Below are 20,342 nucleotides of genomic sequence, written 5' to 3'. Positions count from 1 at the left end.
GTTTATCATGTAGGGGTGTGGTTGTATGGACAATTACAGTAATTGTAATTACAATTAAGTAAGTTAAGAGTTTAGAAGTTATAATTGAAGTATATGTGTACAAAAGTAACAAAAATCCATTGAGTAAAAATATCTACAATGCAGTAAAAATAAGTAATAGCAGTAAGTGAAAAGCATTATAAAAGTAAAAAAAAAAATCCATTGAGTAAAAATACCCACAATGCAGTAAAAATAAGCAATAAGTGAAAAATAAGTGCAAATAATAAGTTAAAAAACCAAAATACAACTTGTAAGAACTGTTCATTAAACTAGAAAGTTATATATTACCTTATAACAAAAAAACTTACTACTTTAAACTATAACCAACTACTTACTCCCCTACAATCCCCTAAAATCCCACAACCTCCAAGACTAAACTAGAAGTTATAATTGAAGTATATGTGTACAAAAGTAAAAAAACTCATTGAGTAAAAATACCCACAATGCAGTACAAATAAATAATAGCAGTAAGTTAAAAATAAGTGCAAGTAATAAGTTAAATAAACCAAAATACACCTTGTAAGAACTGTTCATTAAACTAGAAAGTTATCAATTACTTTGTAACTTTAAATTACCTTAAACTATAACCAACTACTTACTCCTCTAAAGTCCCCTAAAATCCCACAACCTCCAAGATTACAACAATAATAGGGAGGGGACCTTAAATCCCATCCACCCCCCTGCCATGGGGACACCTCCCACTGTCCCAGGCTGCTCCAAGCCCTGTCCAACCCAGCCTTGGACATTATAAAAGTAAGAAAAAAAAAATCCATTGAGTAAAAATACCCACAATGCAGTAAAAATAAGCAATAAGTGAAAAATAAGTGCAAATAATAAGTTAAAAAACCAAAATACTCCTTGTAAGAACTGTTCATTAAACTAGAAAGTTATGTATTACCTTATAACAAAAAAACGTACTACTTTAAACTATAACCAACTACTTACTCCTCTACAATCCCCTAAAATCCCACAAACTCCAAGACTACAACAATAGGGAGGGGACCTTAAATCCCATCCACCCCCTGCCATGGGGACACCTCCCACTGTCCCAGGCTGCTCCAAGCCCTGTCCAACCCAGCCCTGGACATTCCAGGGAATGGGAATCCTCAGCTTCCCTGGGCTGTCAGAAAGAGAGGCAAAGAGAGGATTCACCTACCTGAAATCAGGAAGACTGGTGGGTGTAATCCTTTAGGATTTGGTGGTTCTGGGAGCTTTTGGGAAGAATTAGAGAAGTGCTGTTTCTTCAAGTCTTTGTGGTTTTTGCCCGTTTTGTTGCTATAAAGCCTCTTCTTCCTGCAATAAAAGACATGTTGTACCAAAGGGAGATTTGCAGAAAGGGAAATTATTCCTAAATTCCCTCTGGAAGGATCTCTGACTTCACTGCCCATGCACACAGGACCAGCAGAGTTCCCCACAGTCCAGGCAGGGTCCAGGTCTGGCCATATCCTCCCCTGCTTTACACTTGTAGAGAATTTAGGGCTGTAAAAACTGAGCCCACACAGCTGGAGAATGGAGAAAAGGACTTCAAAATGAGATATTCTTGAGAGGATCCACCACAAAATTTCAGAGAACTAAAATAGCAAAAAGACGCCCAGTTTTGTTTATTTATATACACATCTCTTTTTATATACACTCACACACATGGACATTTCTAAAAATTAATATAAAAACCCCCAAAGTAGTTTAGAACCCTTGAAAGTAGGTTACAGACTTGTAGACTTTTTTTTTTTTCCCCAAATGCTTTGTAGATCTTCCCCCTAAACCAAGCAGAATTCTGTGACTTGGACAAGTGATGGCAAATGATGACCTCGGCCTAAGCACGGCCTTGTATTTAATTTTATTCCTATAAGCAGCATAAAAAAGTGGGTGAAAATACACATTATATGTCCATGATCATGCCTGGAGGGCTCGCAGGATTTTCAAGTTTTCCTAATTCAGACTCAAGCCAGGTCTGGCCTAAATGAGGGCTCTGCTGTCTGCTTAGCAGAAAACCTGAAAACTCTGATTTTTTTTCCCTTACTCCTCCATTTTCCTGGAGTTGCAGGGAATTCCTGAGGTGTAGTCCCTCACTCTGTCAGAGGGCACAACTCATCCCTCTGCTCCCTCCTGGATCAGGCCAGGATTTGTGTATTTCTGCTGGATTAGTCTTAACCCAGATCCTTCCCTAATCCCCCTGGCTGCAGGAATGCTTGGGCTGGACCAGCAAGGGGTGGCACACGGACAGCAATGAGAAACTCCAAGTGGGAAGAGCAGCAGGCACTTGGAGAAATCCAGGATGTTTGCTCTTTTTATTTCTGAGGCCTGCAGAGCTGAAGATCTCGTCTGTGTTCACGGGAGCATCTCTTGTGTATTTGTGGTTTAAATAAAAATAATGTTTATCTACTTACAGCTTCCTAATTCTAAATTTTAACTGTTACAACGCCAAAGAGCACGGGAAATGTCTAAAAAAATCTGAATACCTGACTGTTGTTGGCAACAACAATCTTGCTTCCATACTGATGAGAATTCCCATCTATTATCTGAATATTTGCTCGACACGGTATCTGGAGAAAATTAAGTTAAAGCAGAACAGATGGCAGAAGGAAAAGAAGAAGCAGCTATGCCACCTTCCAAGGCTACCTTTGCAGGAACATATGGCCTTTTCCTGGGCTTGTGTACGACAACAAGTTGGCCAGATGAACAGAACTTCAGAAATGAACTGTAACTGCCTAACAACACCATGGACCACGTGAAAAACAGGGAAGCTCAAAGAAATACCAAAAACCAGGCAGGTCTTCCTGAGAAGTGAATTCAGAAATCAGCTGGAAGGCCAACACACTATCACATTTCTTAAAATTACGTGATACATGGTTATAAATATAACACACTGCTATATTTCCTTTAGGTATGTGATATATATATATTTTTATATATATATATATATATATATATATATATATATGGCTAACATACTGACATGTTTGCTTTCCAAATGTGATATATAGATATAAGTAACATTTTTCAAAGGTTTGGCAATGCTGTCCTTTGAGTGGAGGTTGCTTTGAGCACACAAGATGTAAGAAGGGATATTATCTATTTTTTTTGTGTCTCCAGTTACGGGAGAAAAAAAAATAAAAAAAGGAGTTTTAATTTGCTAGAGGAAAAAAAATCAGACATCAGTTTAGTCAATATTTCAATCCTATAAATCCTGAGTAGCTGATATCTCTCCCTGCAGTTTGGACATTCTCCACATCTTGATGAAGTTCATACTCAAGATTTAGACCCACAAAGGCTGGAGAATAAAGGTCTCTCCAACGATCACACGTCCCAATTTATTTTGGTTTTCTCAAAACATCTCATAATTAAATTTGATGAATAATTTACAAATTATTTTCATTCATCTGTAACACAGCACTTTGAAAACCTGATTTGTTTCCCTCAGCCCCTTTGCATACCTGGTGTACAAGCATTGCTGTTTTCTGGCTCACAATGGAAATGTAATCAACTTTTCTCCTTCACTGATCTTTAATTTAATATAGAGATAACTGAGAAACTGATGAGAGCTGAGAAGATAAACAAAGAATTTAAGGTCTGTATAATGCCAATTTGTCTTTTCTCCTACTTCTCCTATGTTGCTAAAAGTACAAAAGAGTGAGTTAGTAAAAATTCAGTTGTTACTACTCCATCCTTACAAACAATTGATTTTTTTTAATCCCAGAACCCCAGAAAATTTGGGTTGGAAGGGACCTGAAATCCCATCCAGTCCCAACCCCTTCCATGGCCAGGGCTACCTTCCATGGGCCAGGATGCTCAGGTTCTCTCTTCAGGGGTCTCTACCTCATCCTTATCATACAAAACACAAATATCCCCCCAGAAGTGAAGACATTTGGTACAAAGAGGAGAGAGGAACAACTGTCACATTTGTCTCCCACCCCAGTGTCCACTCTTTCCTCCTGCCCCTCCAGCTGCTCCTGTGCTTCCACACTGCTGGTGACACCTTGAGCAGGCTGCCCCGGAGCAGAGTGACAGAACAAAGCAGGGATTTATTAAAGGATCTCCTCCATGGATCCACCTTGGGCAGCACCAGAGCCCAGCCAGGGCTGCAGCCAAGAGGAACCAAAATGGTCCCAAAATGCACGAGCGCTCCCGGGGGCTCTCACTGGGATCAGCTCTGCTCCATTTGCACCTTGCAGTTCATTGGCCACTTCCAGCTTGAGGTGATCAAGTCCCATCCTGCTTGTTTTTCTCTCTGCAGCCCACGCTGTTTGTGCTCCTGGGCCTGAGCTTTGGATCATTTGTCCTTGGTGCCCAGCTGGAGAAGGAATTGTTTTGTCTCCCTGCTCTGTGCAGAGAGCTCAGCAACACTTGATGTGAAGCTCAGAGCTGCACACCAAAGCAGCACAGAGCCTGGAAAATAGAAAATCTAAACCTGAGGGATCACTGGAACACTTCCTCCACAGGAAAAGTTAACTCAACCCACCAGAATATCTTCATTTCTATCTCCTAACACAGATTATTTAATATAAATGTATTTGTGTTGACCCCACAATCAGAACTTTTTCCATTTCTCCACAAGGTACACAACTCCACAATACCTGGATAAACCCACCCGCAGCACGAGGAGAAGAAAAGGATTCCTGGACTTCCAGAGGAATCTCTTCTCCCGAAGCCCCAAGCTCATTAGGAGAGAAGAAATTTCATGCAGCAAGCACACCAACAGTTTATATTTTTTCCTCATGACACTTTATCATCACATAATAAAGTGTCTTCTTTTAGACATGACATTATGCCATTGTTTAAAATTCAATCCTCCCCATAGAAAATAACATAAACTTCTCTAAACTGTGTTACTTTTTACTTCAAAATTCTTGGCACAAATCTCCCTAACTGGCAAATCTTGATTATTTTAAACTCTCTTGCAGGGCAGATGCTGCCATCCAGATCTGCTCCAACTGAAATTATCCTGAAACTGGAAAGGCTGAGAAAATACAAAATTAATTTCCACAAAGAAGAAATTCCATCCCAGTTCCATCCCTGACTGCTCTGTCATTGTCACTCCTCTTCCTCCAAGTAGGTATTCCAAAGTGATGCTAATTAATTAGCACAACTAATTGTCCAATGCATTGATAAAAGTATCAGGAAGGTATTTGAAGAATCCCCAGGCACAAGGGCTCCTAAAGCACAATTCAGTTTCTGGAATTCTGATTCTATTCTCGCTAAGGTTAATGGATGGTTCCCCAGGGAGTTCAAATAATTCACATTGGATCACTCCTGAGTCTACAGTCATAGAAAAATGCCCTGCTCTTTCAATCTGTTTGATCATTTCAAAAATACCCATCTTATTTACTCAGAAATAGAGCTCAAAATTCTATAAAAAATTTAGCCCAGGACTGAATGAGTTATCAGAAGGCTTTGAGAGATTTGATAAAGTCTGGTTTTAAGGTATGCAACTAAATAATCAAATATTCCTCTGATTTGTAGAAATATGTATCACAACAGCACTGAGGCCAAAAAGAAATGTTAAATATTATTAATGAGAAATGTACCAAATGTCACTGGGGAAAAGCACAGTAAAAACAAGGATTTAAAGGTGTCAAGGGGTTTGACAGCAAAGCACCAACAGGAATAACTAAATTCCAGATTTTTAAAGTTAAATTGAAGGATTTTCATATCAGGAGAGCACACAGAGGAAAAGGATCCGAGAACAAGATTTTCAGTAGCAGTCAACAGACAACTTGGTTAAACCTAAATTTGCCTTTTTATTTCATGGTTTTATATGAAAATTTAATTTTCCTTAATGATTTCTCTATGACCAAAAAAAAAAAACCCTTTTAAGCTAAAGGAACTTCTAATATACAAGAAGTTGAACAATTTTAATTGCTTTTCTTAGGTTAGCTTAAGAATGGAATAAAATTAATTTAATAATTAAAATAATTACAGTAACATTAATTTAATAATTAAAATATAAGTCTAGTAGCATTACAGCCTTGCAATTTTGTACAGCTCTAAGAACAGCAAACTGCAAAATGTCAATTTAATGACTGAATTTTTCCTCCTTCACAGAAACCACAATTAAAGTGTCCCAGTTCCTTCATTCTCAGCCTGTTTTTTTACACTTTCTGGCTTCAGGCATAATAAAAATGAAGTTTCTGACCCCTGAAGCTTTTGTTTCCTCTCCTGTACCTGCAAAACTTCCCTAATTCAAAGGTCTGGCAGGATGGAGTTAAGGGGAGCTTCCAGATGAGAGACTCCATCTCCCAAGGAGAGGCTGAGACAGGGAGAAAAACTTGAAATTCCTCCAGAATTGATGTTTAGGGTTTTTTTTTTTATTTATTTTGTGGGCTTTTTTTTTTTTTTTTTTTTTTCTTGTTAGGTTTGGGATTAAATGTGTGGCATTATGTTTTTTGTTTGGATGTAGATGTTTATTAGTTTTTATTTATATTATAGGTTAATAAACTGTGAGTTCAACAGAATTTTTTGTTAACAAACTAAAAAATGGAGTTGTATTTTTTAATAAGGTTTTTTAATATCAATTGTTTAATTAAGAAATGATACTTAAAGTACTTCTAACTTAATAATTATTTGTGGTTTGTAATGGGGACTTTATTATTTAATTATATAATACTACTTATGAAGAAGAAGGATTAGTTTTTGGTTTAAAACTTTTATTTTGTTTTATATCTATATTACTGTATTTTGAAACTCTAAATTTTAAGTTTGCTACTATGCGATATTACATGTTTCTATTTAAATTACGTAGTTATCATTTTAGTTTTACTATTTAATTTTGGAAGGTTTTTCAACAGCTTTAGGCTAAATGTAGTGTTTTCTCGGGGGTTAGTGTCTGTTAAAACAGGAAGTCTAAAATTCTCAGTGACCAGGGTTCCAAGACAGAATTCCATCAGATTGGAAGCGATGGACAATGAGATCCTGCGGCAACAGTGATGTGGGAGATGAGAAGATTCCTCCTCCATCCCAGAGCTCCAGCAGCAACAGAGAGCTGAGAGTGAGGATCCTCCAGCTTCCTGCTGATGCCTCAAGGCTGCCCTGGAGCAGAGGTTGGGCAGAGTGACAGAACAAAGCAGGGATGCATGAAAAGGATCTCCTCCATGGATCCACCTTGGGCAGCACCAGAGCCCAGCCAGGGCTGCAGCCAAGAGGAACCAAAATGGTCCCAAAATGCACGAGCGCTCCCGGGGGCTCTCACTGGGATCAGCTCTGCTCCATTTGCACCTTGCAGTTCATTGGCCACTTCCAGCTTGAGGTGATCAAGTCCCATCCTGCTTGTTTTTCTCTCTGCAGCCCACGCTGGTTGTGCTCCTGGGCCTGAGCTTTGGATCATTTGTCCTTGGTGCCCAGCTGGAGAAGGAATTGTTTTGTCTCCCTGCTCTGTGCAGAGAGCTCAGCAACACTTCATGTGAAGCTCAGAGCTGCACACCAAAGCAGCACAGAGCCTGAAACATAGAAAATCTAAACCTGAGGGATCACTGCAAAGCTGAGTTCAGCCTGCAGCTCTGAGAGAACTCTTCCCAAATTCTGGGCAGCAGCCTCGGTGTGATGTGTAACAAGGTGGACATGCCAGCTCCAGGTAGTTGGATGCGATCTGCCAGGACCTTGAGGGGCAGGAACATTGGGAATGTCACCCAAGTATTGGGATCTGTCTTCCACACCAGAAAACAGGAATACAATATCTGGACATGGCTTCACCCAGAAACTTCTTCCTTACCTTACAAGCTCTGTGAGCTGCTGCTCCTCCAATCAGCCTCTCCCATATTTCAGTATTTTTGGGCTCTGTTTTTTGAGCAGATCCAAATCAAGCCCAATTTAAAGGATCTGAATGGTCCCATCACTTTCAAAAAGTTCAAGGCTGAAAGTAATTCCATACACAAAGAACTTGGTGGGATTTTAAAAGCACCTTTCAAGGGATGGCAGCGCTGCGCCAGGGGAGAAAACTTCAATCTGCTTTGTTGCAATGTGTGAATGTGCAAAAGTGGCAACCAAACCTAAACAAAACTGGGACCTAAAATAACCTCAAATTGGAATTCTACTTTTGCCCTCTCTTTGGATGAATGTGATCAGCAAGTGTGATGAACAGGACCTTCATTTGAGCAGCCAAGTCTTAGAGAATGCCAGCAAAACATGGTTTTGAGCATAAAGACAAAATGAAGCCATTCTGTAAATGGCACCAGAGCACAGAAAATGCCTGTTTTAGCTCCTGCTCAGTTGCAGAGAACAGATGGAAACATTTCGTTTGGACAACAAGAATTATTCCTTGATAACTCAGTATTTCTCCTTAATATCAAGATAGCTTGAAAACCAGTAAGAGCATCTTTAATTTTCCATGAAGTGAGACCCGTGCACCTGTTGGGGCTCTTTTAACATCATTAGTGATCAGATTTTACATCAGTTCAGTTTCCTGCTCCGTGGCACCATCCAAAGCTTTCAGCAGCCTCACAATACATATGTTATATAATATATAATATAGTATATATAATTTTGTTATTATTACTGGTATTTTCCATTAGCAGCTTCAAATAACAGTGCCCAGGTCTTTGCTCAACTCAGGTCCTTGCAGGTAACAGTTAACTGGTACTAAGTAGAAGGACTGAATTAGTAAATCTCAAGTAAGGTTACAAAGAGTCAACACAAGGCAGAAACAGGCTCCTGAATTATTTATTTTCTGAACTATAAACATGTCCTCTGCTAAACCACCAGAATTAAGAATCTACTCGTGCAGGCAGATGCTCATTTTGCATACTAGGGCTTCACTACAAAGTGGTGTAAACTTACTCAAGGTAAGAATTTATCCTAAATCACACATGGAAATGTCTTGGATGGACACACCAAATAATCTGGCTTTTAGTGCTGCAGGTCAGCCCAACTGAGCAGATGATGGTGAACACAAGAGGGTAAAAAAGTTTGTTCCTGAGCACCTTCAAGTATTTTAGGCAGCAGATAAAAACGAGCAGCTTAACCAAGGTTTTTCCCCTAACAGACTTTTGGTTTATTTGTCCAAAGAAATGTAAAATACAGAAAATATGAATTGACCTGCAGTAACACTGTACTCTCACATCCTCCAAATTATCATCAAGGGCTATTATTGTACCTATTTACCAAAATATTTTACAGCAGTGTTTGTCCCCACTCGATGTAACCACGTCACTTTGTGGCACAATTAATGTGACAGCACAAGCATCCCTTCTGCTTTATTAATTGAATTAATTGTCTTGGTCTAAACCCCAAACCCACAACAAGCTCTAAATTTGTTGCAACCACACCACGAATGGCAGCCTGGGCTTTGCAAAAAAAAAAGTCTCAAAGGCTGGCACAGGGTGCCAGAGAAGCTGTGGCTGCCCCGTGCTGGATGGAGCCCTGGCTGCTGAGAATTCCAGATTTTCTGTGCTGCCAGGCACTGACCCCCAGGAGAACACTGCACTGACCTGAGGCCGTGGAGAAGGTTCCAAAATGGAATGGCAGAACTGGGATTGTGGGCGGGGAGTTTGAATAGAAATTTGTAACATCACATGGTGGAAAACTTAATGCTTTAGAATATAATAATATGTATAAAGCAAGATGGAGGTTTTAGAGCAGAAGCAAGTCCTTCTTTTTTACCTTCTTCTTTCTAGATTTAGGTAGTATTGTGTAATTAGATAAAAAAAGACTACATTACAAGACATGAGTAGTTAGTTATTGAGTTAAAAGTAAAAATAATTTGTGTCATTTCTTAATTAAACGGTTTATCCTTAAAAGACCTTCTAGAGAGAGAGAGACACGGCTCCATTTTTAGTTTTAGAGTGAAGTGCTGTAGAACTCACACTCTGTGAGACTACAATATAAATAAGAACTAATAAACATCTGAGTCCAAACAGAAAATATCCTCTCACTACGTAATCCCAACCTTAACAAAAGAGAAACCAAAGAATCCACATTTGTGGTGGCCTGTGTGAGGGTTCCCTGGATCCCTGGCAGTGTCCAAGGCCAGGCTGGAAGGGGCTTGGAGCAGCCTGGGACAGTGGGAGCTGTCCCTGCCCATGGCAGGGGTGCATTGGGGTGAGCTTTAAGGTCCTCCCAACCTAAACCATCCTGTGATTCCATGAATTTCTGTGAAATTCTGCACAATTTCTGTCCCTCTGGATAAATTCTATCAGTAAGTTTGATAAGAATCCATTTTTGTCGTTCGTTTTCCAGCTGCTCTTCCTGAATACAGAAGACATAAAACCAATAAAGAGGAACGGAATCTTGTTTTAACATTTACTTTCAAATTTTTGTGAGATCAGCAGCAGGAGATGATTTGGGAAGGGCCATGGATGTAAGCAGGGGTGTGGAGTCACCCTGAGGAACAGATCCAACACACCTGCAGAGCACTGGTTTTCTCTGCCCAAAATGATTGCAGGCACAGGCAGGGACTTGAGAGATGATTTTGGAGAAGCTGAGCCAAACTGAAAAGTCTCTTCACACGGAATTGAAAATTGTTTTTAAAACTTCCCACTCTTCAAGAGTAACACTCTAAAAAACTTAATCCATGAAGCTTTTTGGAACTACAGCAAGATAATTTAACACGTTGTGCTGCTCTGAAGTTAAGGTCACACATTCTGCCATCACGTTGTGCATGAATTTTGATTTCCCTCAGCATTATGGTATTTGTCATTCATGGAATCATCTCAGGTTAAGGCAAATGGTGAAATGTTGCATCAGGTTGTATTTTAATAACTGGAATTGAGGATTTCAGGTATTTTGTACTACTGCAAAGCAACATGTGTACATTTACATGCAGTGACTGTTGTATCCAAGGAAAAGCCACTCAGTGATTTACAGCCACAGCACTCAAGCACAATTATCAGCTTTGAAACCCATCAATTTGATTTTTTCCCCCTTTCTTTCTTGCTTTTAGCTGGCACTAGCACAAGGAGTTCTGGCATAGACTGTTTTCAGTTTGTACACATTTCAAACCAGCGCCGATTCCCTGGGACAGATGATTCAGAATTGCCACGTTCCCTTTAACTGAGCAGGATTTGCAATAGTAAAAGATTTCTTGTGTTTTTAACTGTTGGGCTTCCAGCACTCAAAGCAACTTTCCATTAAAAAGTGACTTTTTCATTCTCAAACCACTGGAAGGTCTAACAGGGCCAATGTGTCTTCTTTCCTCTTTTTAAATATAATAAAGTGCCAGGGACAGAACTTAACTCTAGGCTTAGTTTTTGTTCTTTGGAAGGGACAAAATGGAACAAACATCCCATTTATTTTTGGTAGCTTTTGGTGTAACATCAATGCAATTTAACATATTCTTCTGTTTTTTTAAGCAAAAAGTAATATTGCTGCTCAGGTGTATTCCCAGAGATGCCAGAGAGCTTTCTGGAATGTTAATTGGGAATTTATCAGCTACTAAACTTCCTTCTGGAAGTGTTCTCTGGAACACTGCAAATCCTGGTGCTTTTAACCACCTAATGAGTTTTCCCAGGCCGATTCCCTCAGGGGTGACTCCTCCTGGAAAATCACCTGTTGGGAGCCTTGGCATCTTCTCTGGGAGGGTGGGGAGGGGCTGATGGAATTCCCAGAGCAGCTCCTGGATCCATGAAGTGCCCAAGACCAGGTTGGGTGGGCTTGGAGCAGCCTGGGATAGCTGGAGGTGTCCCTGCCCGTGGATTGGGATGATTTCATGTCCTTTCCAGCCCAACCCATTCCATGATCCCGTGACAGCCTGGCATGTGAAGCTTTGGGAATCACTGCCCACACCCTGCCAGTGGCCATGGTGAAGGCACACGTTGGTGTCCTGCTCCCAAATATCCACACAGAACTTCCCACTGAAGGGAAACCTCCTGGGGAGCCACCAGGCAGCAGCACAGCTCAGGGGGACCCCAAGGGACTTAAGGGACAGGAGGAAAGCTCTGCTCCCACCTCCCAAATCCCTGGAGCCGTTCCTGGGCTGGTTCTGGTGAACCACTGAAACAACAACAGCTGAAGAGACAGTTTGGTTCCTGCCAAGCCAGAGGCCTTCAGTCTTGTACTCCTGTCAGAATCCATCCATATGTGACACCTACTGAAAGCTGTTAAAAAATTAAATCACCCTAACGAGGCAGCCAGCAAGGCCTCCCACTCTTTATCATGCTTAGGAAATGTCCAAAGGAAAAAGCACCCAGGCCCTGGAGATCACCAACCTCTGCACCTAAAACCACACCTTTGGCTGAAAAGGAGATAAAATAGAAGTTTTTCTAATGTTCAAAGGGTGTCTTGAAGGTGTTGCAGGTTTTCAGCTATTTTAGTGCATTTTCTTTAGAAGCACAGATGAGGTTTTTGGTTTCTTGTATTATTTACTTTCTAGTCTTGAAAGCATCAACTCAGCCTTTCAGAAATATTCTGTTTTCTTTTACTGTCAGGCCTTGAGCTGCTGTGGACAAGGACAAACTCCAGATCCATTTGGACAAATCCAGATGTGCCACAGGTTTTGTTGGCCAAACCCTGAATTTAGTAATTTATTAAAACTTAAATCATCAAGGTGCAGATGTTATGGCAAGATCTACTGATAGAAGAATTCATATTTATTTTCTCTAGACCTTCACAAGAAAACCTCATCAGAAACACCTTCAATACTTCTCCAAAATCTTTATTTTTTTACCTTTTATGGGAGCTATAGAATGATGGAAATTAACAACAGGGATGGGGTCAGCATTGACAGTGTTTCTAGATGAGTTCAAAGACAGGTAAGAAGAATTTAAGAGGTTTGGAATCTCTGTCCTAGAGCTCATCTTGGAAAACCTGATGCAGAGTTACCTAAATGTCTGCAAAGCAGAAGGGTCAGGTATTGGAATGAGAGGCCCTTCCAGAATGCAGGAATGGAAAAATGAAATTCAGGAATGGAGCACTGAAATTCAGGAATAGGACACTGAAATTCAGGAATAGAACAATGAAATTCAGGAATGGAGCACTGAAATTCAGGAATAGGACACTGAAATTCAGGAATAGAACAATGAAATTCAGGAATAGAACAATGAAATTCAGGAATGGAACAGTGAAATTCAGGAATAGGACACTGAAATTCAGGAATAGAGCAGTGAAATTCAGGAATGGAACAGCAAAATTCAGGAATAGGACACTGAAATTCAGGAATAAGACACTTGAAATTCAGGAATAGGACAATGAAATTCAGGAATGGAACAGTGAAATTCAGGAATAGGACACTGAAATTCAGGAATAGAGCAGTGAAATTCAGGAATGGAACAGCAAAATTCAGGAATAGGACACTGAAATTCAGGAATAAGACACTTGAAATTCAGGAATAGGACAATGAAATTCAGGAATAGGACATTGAAATTCAGGAATGGAACAATGAAATTCAGGAATAGGACATTGAAATTCAGGAATGGAACAGCAAAATTCAGGAATAGGCCACTGAAATTCAGGAATGGAACAGTGAAATTCAGGAATAGGACACCGAAATTCAGGAATGGAACAGTGAAATTCAGTCATTACAGAGCTGTGTTTGTGATTCTGTAGCTGAATTGTTTTCTCAGCTCTGCCATCAAGAATCAGGACTCCAGGATTCAGCAATTCCAGCTGGACAATCCTCAACCTGTCTGCTTTAAAATCACCTTTTTATCATCACTAAATCACGTTTAGTTCACTGCTAGAACACACAGTTCAATCCTAGATTCATATTTCATAAATTCCTATTTCCACCTAAACAAATAATTTACCATTGTGCCAGCCCAGCAGACCTTTTGTGTGCTGTGGTTTGGGGTTTTTTCCCTCCCTTTTCAGTGAATATTTCCTATTATTGTAAATATAAATATTCCATGAACTTGAATCTGAGCTAGAATTTACTCCAAGGAGCACAGCCCTGCTATTCCAACGAGGAAGGAAGAGGCTGTAATCCTTGCAAGCTCTCCTTGCCCCCCTTCCCTTCATGCCACTTTTCAAGTTCACTTCCCTGAGGGGCTAAACTGCTTTCAGCTTCTTACATCCTTCTGGATTTAGGGATTGATCACAGAGGAGGAAGCAGACCCTTCTTTCCTTCCAGCCAGCAATGTAATCCCCCTGACCTGAACCCAAAAATCACTTATGGTTTTAGCTCTTCCTCCTGTGTTTCTCCACAGTGGGAGAGGACAGACCCTGGAATTCTGTCCCTCCATGCCTGGAGTGCAGGCTCTGAATACACAGCAATGCCATTTTATCTCCCTCAGAATTTGGTGTGTAACTATTTATTTGGGACAGCACAAGCCTTACCTTAACAAATGTTTCAGCCTCTGAAAAAAAAAAATCTCTGTTTAAAACCTACCACATTGTGCCTATCAGTAATTTAGGGGATACAAAACAAGACACATCAGGAGTGCAGACACAAATGTAGCACTCTCTAAAACAAATTTATGCCACAGAGCCAGAGCAGGACACTGGGCTGGGCTCCTCAGCTCCTGGTTGGGAGATCATTTCCACACAAATGCCTCGCACAAACTTCTCCCAACTGGCATCGTTTTTCCTTTCTGCAAGAAGCAGAAAAGGCTGAAGCACAAGCACAGCTGAGGGAGGTACACAAGGAATAATGGACTGCAACAACAAGAAGCAAAAATACAGTTAGGCAGGATTTAGTATGTATAAAACACAGAAAATACCTCAGTCCAGATCACAGAATGGTTAAAGTTGGAAAAGATTTCCAAGACCTTCCAGGTGAGAGGTAGGAATAATTTTACAGAAAATGCACTTTGTTACTGTTATGGGTCATTAATATGGAAACAGTTTTCTAGGTGCTGTGCTGAGCTCACTGTCAGTCCCAGGCTCTGAAACAAGATCAGGGAGCTGTGAGCAGGGTCTGTGAAAGGTGATAGCCTGGGAGCTGCAGGAAGGCTGGGAACAGTCACTGGGCTGGCTTCTGGCTTCTGAAATTCACACAATCCCAGAGGGAATGGGCTTGGAAGCTCATCCAGAGCCACCCCTGCCATGGGCAGGGACAGCTTCCTCTGTCCCAGGCTGCTCCAAACCCTGTCCAGCCTGGCCTTGGGCACTGCCAGGGATCCAGGGGCAGCCACAGCTGCTCTGGGCACCCTGTGCCAGGGCCTGACCATCTTCACAGCCAGGAATTCCCAATTCCCAATCTCCCACCCATCCCTGCCCTCTGGCAGTGGGAGCCATTCCCTGGCTCCTGTCCCTCCATCCCTTGTCCCCAGTCACTCTCCAGCTCTCCTGAAGCCCTTTCAGGAACTGGAAAGTCACCCCAGAGCCCTTCCTTACTCACCCCTGGACGCCTAGAAAGGCAAAAGGACCTGTCTGGGGCAGGAAATGAAATCCTGCAGGAAGCAGATCCAGAGATGCCAGACACAACCACACAAGCCATGCCCCGTGAGGGCCTCAATCCCCTCTTCACTCCAGGACAGGTTTCCCAACAAGGATTCCTGGTTTGAGGGACTTTCTCATGGATGAGCCACATTCCCCTCTTCACAAAAGCACTCGAATATTGATGCCTCAGATTTTGGCTTTTCTATTTTCCAGGCTCTGTGCTGCTTTGGTGTGCAGCTCTGAGCTTCACATGAAGTGTTGCTGAGCTCTCTGCACAGAGCAGGGAGACAAAACAATTCCTTCTCCAGCTGGGCACCAAGGACAAATGATCCAAAGCTCAGGCCCAGGAGCACAACCAGCGTGGGCTGCAGAGAGAAAAACAAGCAGGATGGGACTTGATCACCTCAAGCTGGAAGTGGCCAATGAACTGCAAGGTGCAAATGGAGCAGAGCTGATCCCAGTGAGAGCCCCGGGAGCGCTCGTGCATTTTGGGACCATTTTGGTTCCTCTTGGCTGCAGCCCTGGCTGGGCTCTGGTGCTGCCCAAGGTGGATCCATGGAGGAGATCCTTTTCATGAATCCCTGCTTTGTTCTGTCACTCTGCCCAACCTCTGCTCCGGGGCAGCCTCAAGGCATCAACCTAACTCTGGGCATTAAACCTGGGCTCCCAGAATCTGTTTTTCCAGGGCTCAGGTGTGTCATTCCCATCTCCTGCTTTGGTCTCAGCAGCTTGTCCTTATCCCTGTCCCTGCAGCTGCAGCCTGGCTGGTCCTTCCTAATTATAAACCATCTTTAAGTGGAATTTTAGCTCCACATTCCTGCAGCCCAAATCAAAACTATTCATGGAGAATGTGTAATTTTGTATTTTAAATATGTTTAGATGGGACCATCGTGATAATCTGAGGGCATTGGCCCTCCTGCAGAAACATCTGTGTCAAAGCAGGGACTTGTCCCCTTCTGTGGTCTATTTTTAAAAGCTTGAAATGTATTTTAGATTTCAGATCATCAAGGAAATGCAATTTAAGACAAATCAGAAAAATCAGTTTTACGTAAGGACTAGTTCATAATCATAATTTCCACTGAAAAGGCATTAGAAAAAAGTGCTTTAAGTAAGAAAAAAAACAACTGAATTATGGAAAACCATTTGGTGGGAACCCCCAGATTTTATACCCTTGTGCTCAGGGAGGTGCCTGGCTCACCTTTAAACCCTCCCAATCCTTTCCAAGAGGAGACTTTGTAAAAGAGCTGGATTTTATTGGATTGCAGGGCTGCACAACAGGGCTGCCCACAGCCTTGATAACACCCCTGACATGGAAAAATCAGCCAAATATTGATAATATGGCTTTATTGGTTTGAAGTAGCCTGAAGAGCAGTTTTTAATCACCTGAAGCAGGGATTTGCTAACTTGCTTCACTGGAAGATAAAAATTTTGTAGTTTCCAGAGAGTTTTGAAGTGCCCTTTACAGGAACAAAGCTCTTTCTCTCCCATCAGCAGTTCCCAAGAACTGTTTTCCAAGGATCACAATCAAGTGAGTAATAAATATTAACCTGATGAAGGCATGTGGATCTCATTCTGATACAACACTCAGAGGCAGTTTACTCAGCTTTCTGCACTTGAAGTGCTGCTGTAAGGTAGAATGGTGTAAAGAACCCCAGCTGAAGGCTGTGTGTGATGGGGATACATTGAATTCTACACTCTGAGAATACAATATCAGCTGAAAGCTGCTCCATGAGAACTTCATTGAACACAAAGAGGATCCTCCAGTCGGAACACCCACGTGTCAGACTATTCCTGAGTGCCATTGTGCCTCCTGTCACCTGCTCATTTGCCTGCAGGATCTGTCCTCTGCAAATGTCACTTGCTGCCACTCAAATGCTGAAATTCTGCTGCAGATAAAAAGAAAACTTAAGGGGAAAAAAAAAAATATATATAGGCCTGAACCAACATAAATGTCTGCACTGGCAAAGGTATAAAACTTCCAAGTAAGAATTAGCAGCATAAAAAAAATGGTGTTGGAATTATCTTGGGAAGGTCAAATATACATTATAATACCTATAATATTTATGGATTTTCCTCTGTTGCCTTTTATTGAAAGGACACCTGTGGCCAGGTTTTGCTGTTCCCTTGCTGGGACAGGAATGAACCAAGAATTCACTCCTGGAGCTACTTCCTGATGAACTATTTGTTATCAAATCTCACCAAGATTCACCAGTGAACACTCCCATTTCTGTGGTACAGAAACGAGAGCGTTTTGTTTTCTAACATCTAAACAAGCACCTCAAACAGATTCCTGCTGCCATGGAAAATTCACACTGGGATTTGTGTCCTGAGCAGCTTTAGCTCCTGGATTAAAGACTGATCAAAAAAGAGGAGATATTTTAACTTTTGATGAGTTTTTAAACAGAAACTCGAGTTCATCTTCCCTTTCCCTAAATTCAGCTGCTTTGCCCCCACTCCCAGGATGGCACCAATGAACTGAGGGTGGATTGGGTTGGGTTAATGGTTGGACTCTGTGACCTTAAAGGTCTTTTCCAACCCAAATGATTCCCTGATTCTGAGCTGAAACCTCCAAGAAAGGTGATGAATCCTTTGAAGTGATCCAAACTTAGTTTGGGAGGCTGAGCCAAAGCCAACCGTGGCAATTACTGCCCCACCTTGGTGAGAAGCTTCACCTCTCAGGAATATTTTTCAGGAATGTGGTAAAAAATAAAAATAACTCTTTTTGTGTGCAGCTTGGGAGGATCACCACAGGTTTGGAGAGGAAGAGAGGTTCTTTTCTTCAGAAACTTGGTGTGTTTGATTTTCAAAGCATCCCAGGTTTTAATTTTCAAGCATTTCCCTGGACTAGGATCCTTCTAGGAAAAGGCCAGTTGAGAATCTCCAAAGTGATGATGCCTTCCTAAAGCATTTCAATACATTTTTCACCACAGAGTGGCCCTCCAAGGATGTGAATTGATAGGAAGGGGAAAAGAAAACAAAACTGAAGCTCAAAATGAAACAAAGAATCCCTTCACAACCTTTCAGGCCACCTTCACGTAAAAAAAATCAACTTTTTTTAGGTTTTCATTAACAGCTACATTTTAAATTTGCTGCCCTTGAGCTTCCTTTTTTTTTTTTTTTTTTTCAGAAGGAATTATTAAAACAAAAATCAATGATCTGAGTTTGGTTTGGTGGTTCAACAGAAAAGAATAATTTGGTTTATCTTAAGTACTACACTAGACATTCTTCTTTTAAATATCATTTATAATTAATAAATAATGACAGGATCTCCTATCTATTATTTTAAACCAGCAGCCCTTTCAGCAAAAAGATGGGGCTTCCACTTCACAGAAATTTCTTGTGATATTTCAGGAAAACCTAAGGATGGAGATATGTAACTTTTTCTAATACCACAGACTGAAATAATCCAAACCCTCAACATTTTCTGGAGATATCCCAAGAACCTTGAAACTTTCTGGAGGTATCCAGGTTCCTGGGGCCGTAGGAAGCCAATCTTTAGCTTTGCTAAGAAAAATTAATTATTAAAAAAAATAACTGTAGCAATTTTGCCATTTTGTTAAGAATTCTAAAGAGAGAGGCACTGCAGGATTAAAAAGTTTTGCATTACTTAAACGTTTAACTTTCAAATTACAACTAAATCTATGAGCTTGATTAATTTGCTTACAATAAAAGAAGTGTTGGGAACATTTCCTTTTGTTCAGGAGCCTGCTGCTCCAATTTTTCAAACTGAAAAGCCTTTGTAGTTGGTTTTATTTACAGTATTTGTGTAAGGAAAAATTCAAAACACCAGCCCAGAATTCAGTTTCAGAAGGAGCAGCTGGAAGAGAAATGGGGAACATGGAAATCAAACTTCTTGCAAAAACTTGGCAGAAGTGGTACAAAAATTTCTGCTCAGGCAGAGAACAACTTATCAAACCTATTTGATTTCAAATGTACTTTGAAAATTTGGCCCTAAAATGCTCCTAAAAGTTGTGATATTAAAGAGCAACATTAGGAAAATGTCTTTTTTTTTAACCCAAATCCTTAAAATAATTTCTGTAGAAAAAGAAAATTCAAATGAAGTAGGTTTCCTTTTATTAAATTTAAGAAGGTAGAATTCGTTTATAGCTTGCTTTAGAGAGAGCACCTTGGGATTTCACAAAACTCCAAGCCTTTCATATGGAAAGAAGAGCGAGACAGAAATTTGATTGTTCTCAGCAAAACATCAGGGCTTCAGAAAAGGGAAGTGGGCTCCTTGCTTTTAATGACAATTCAGGAAAAACAAGGCTGAGGAGAAAAGTGCTGGGAGTCAAGCCTGGCTTAGGATAAGCCAAACCCAAAGCTTGGGAAGGCCAGGGGTGAGAGCCAGGCCCTGCAGAGAGCAGTGGGAGCACAGCCACGGCTCTGTGTGCAGGGCAGTGGAACTCGGCAGGGGAATGCAATTCTGCAGCCTGCAGTGTGCTCAGGAATGCCTCAGAGACAACAAACACCTCAGACAGATTCCTGCTGCCGTGGAAAATTCACTGGGATCTGTGCTCCTGATGAACTAGAAGGCTTGGAGCTGGGCATGGCACAGGGCACTGGATGTGGCTGCCAGTGCACAGCAACAAATTCCTTCCAATTCCATCTGGAATTTGCCACGTTGAAAAAGATGAGCAGGTGCAAACCCCACTCCTCTTCTCAGGTGTGCAGTCCCACGTTTCTGTGTTTTTAATGTTGGATTTGCCTCCAAAACAAGGAAAACCTGGAGCTGCTGCAGAGTCCAGAGGAGCCACAGAGCTGCTGCAGGGCTGGAGCCCCTCTGGAGCCAGGCTGGCAGAGCTGGGGGTGCTCACCTGGAGAGGAGAAGGCTCCAGGCAGAGCTCAGAGCCCTGGGAATGTTCCCCTGGAGAAGGGAAGGATCCAGGCAGAGCTCAGAGCCCTGGGAATGTTCCCCTGGAGAAGGGAAGGCTCCAGGCAGAGCTCAGAGCCCTGGGAATGTTCCCCTGGAGAAGGGAAGGATCCAGGCAGAGCTCAGAGCCCTGGGAATGTTCCCCTGGAGAAGGGAAGGCTCCAGGCAGAGCTCAGAGCCCCTTGCAGGG

The 20,342-nt window shown here is 41.5% G+C and overlaps 1 protein-coding gene across 7 annotated transcripts in view; it reads right to left on the bottom strand.

Moving 5' to 3' along the window:
• MBD5 (methyl-CpG binding domain protein 5) overlaps window positions 1–20,342 on the bottom strand; it is a 121,800-nt gene that overhangs the window by 53,808 nt on the left and 47,650 nt on the right. For all 7 annotated transcript variants that reach the window (XM_053947298.1, XM_053947299.1, XM_053947296.1 and 4 more), the window contains one exon: window positions 1,196–1,332. The gene's annotated coding sequence lies outside the window, so the exon portion shown is untranslated. The remainder of the gene's footprint in view (window positions 1–1,195; window positions 1,333–20,342) is intronic.

Source organism: Vidua chalybeata, chromosome 7, assembly GCF_026979565.1.
Source record: "Vidua chalybeata isolate OUT-0048 chromosome 7, bVidCha1 merged haplotype, whole genome shotgun sequence".
Classification (NCBI taxonomy): Eukaryota; Metazoa; Chordata; class Aves; order Passeriformes; family Viduidae; genus Vidua; species Vidua chalybeata.
This window is presented reverse-complemented; position numbering and strand designations above follow the sequence as displayed.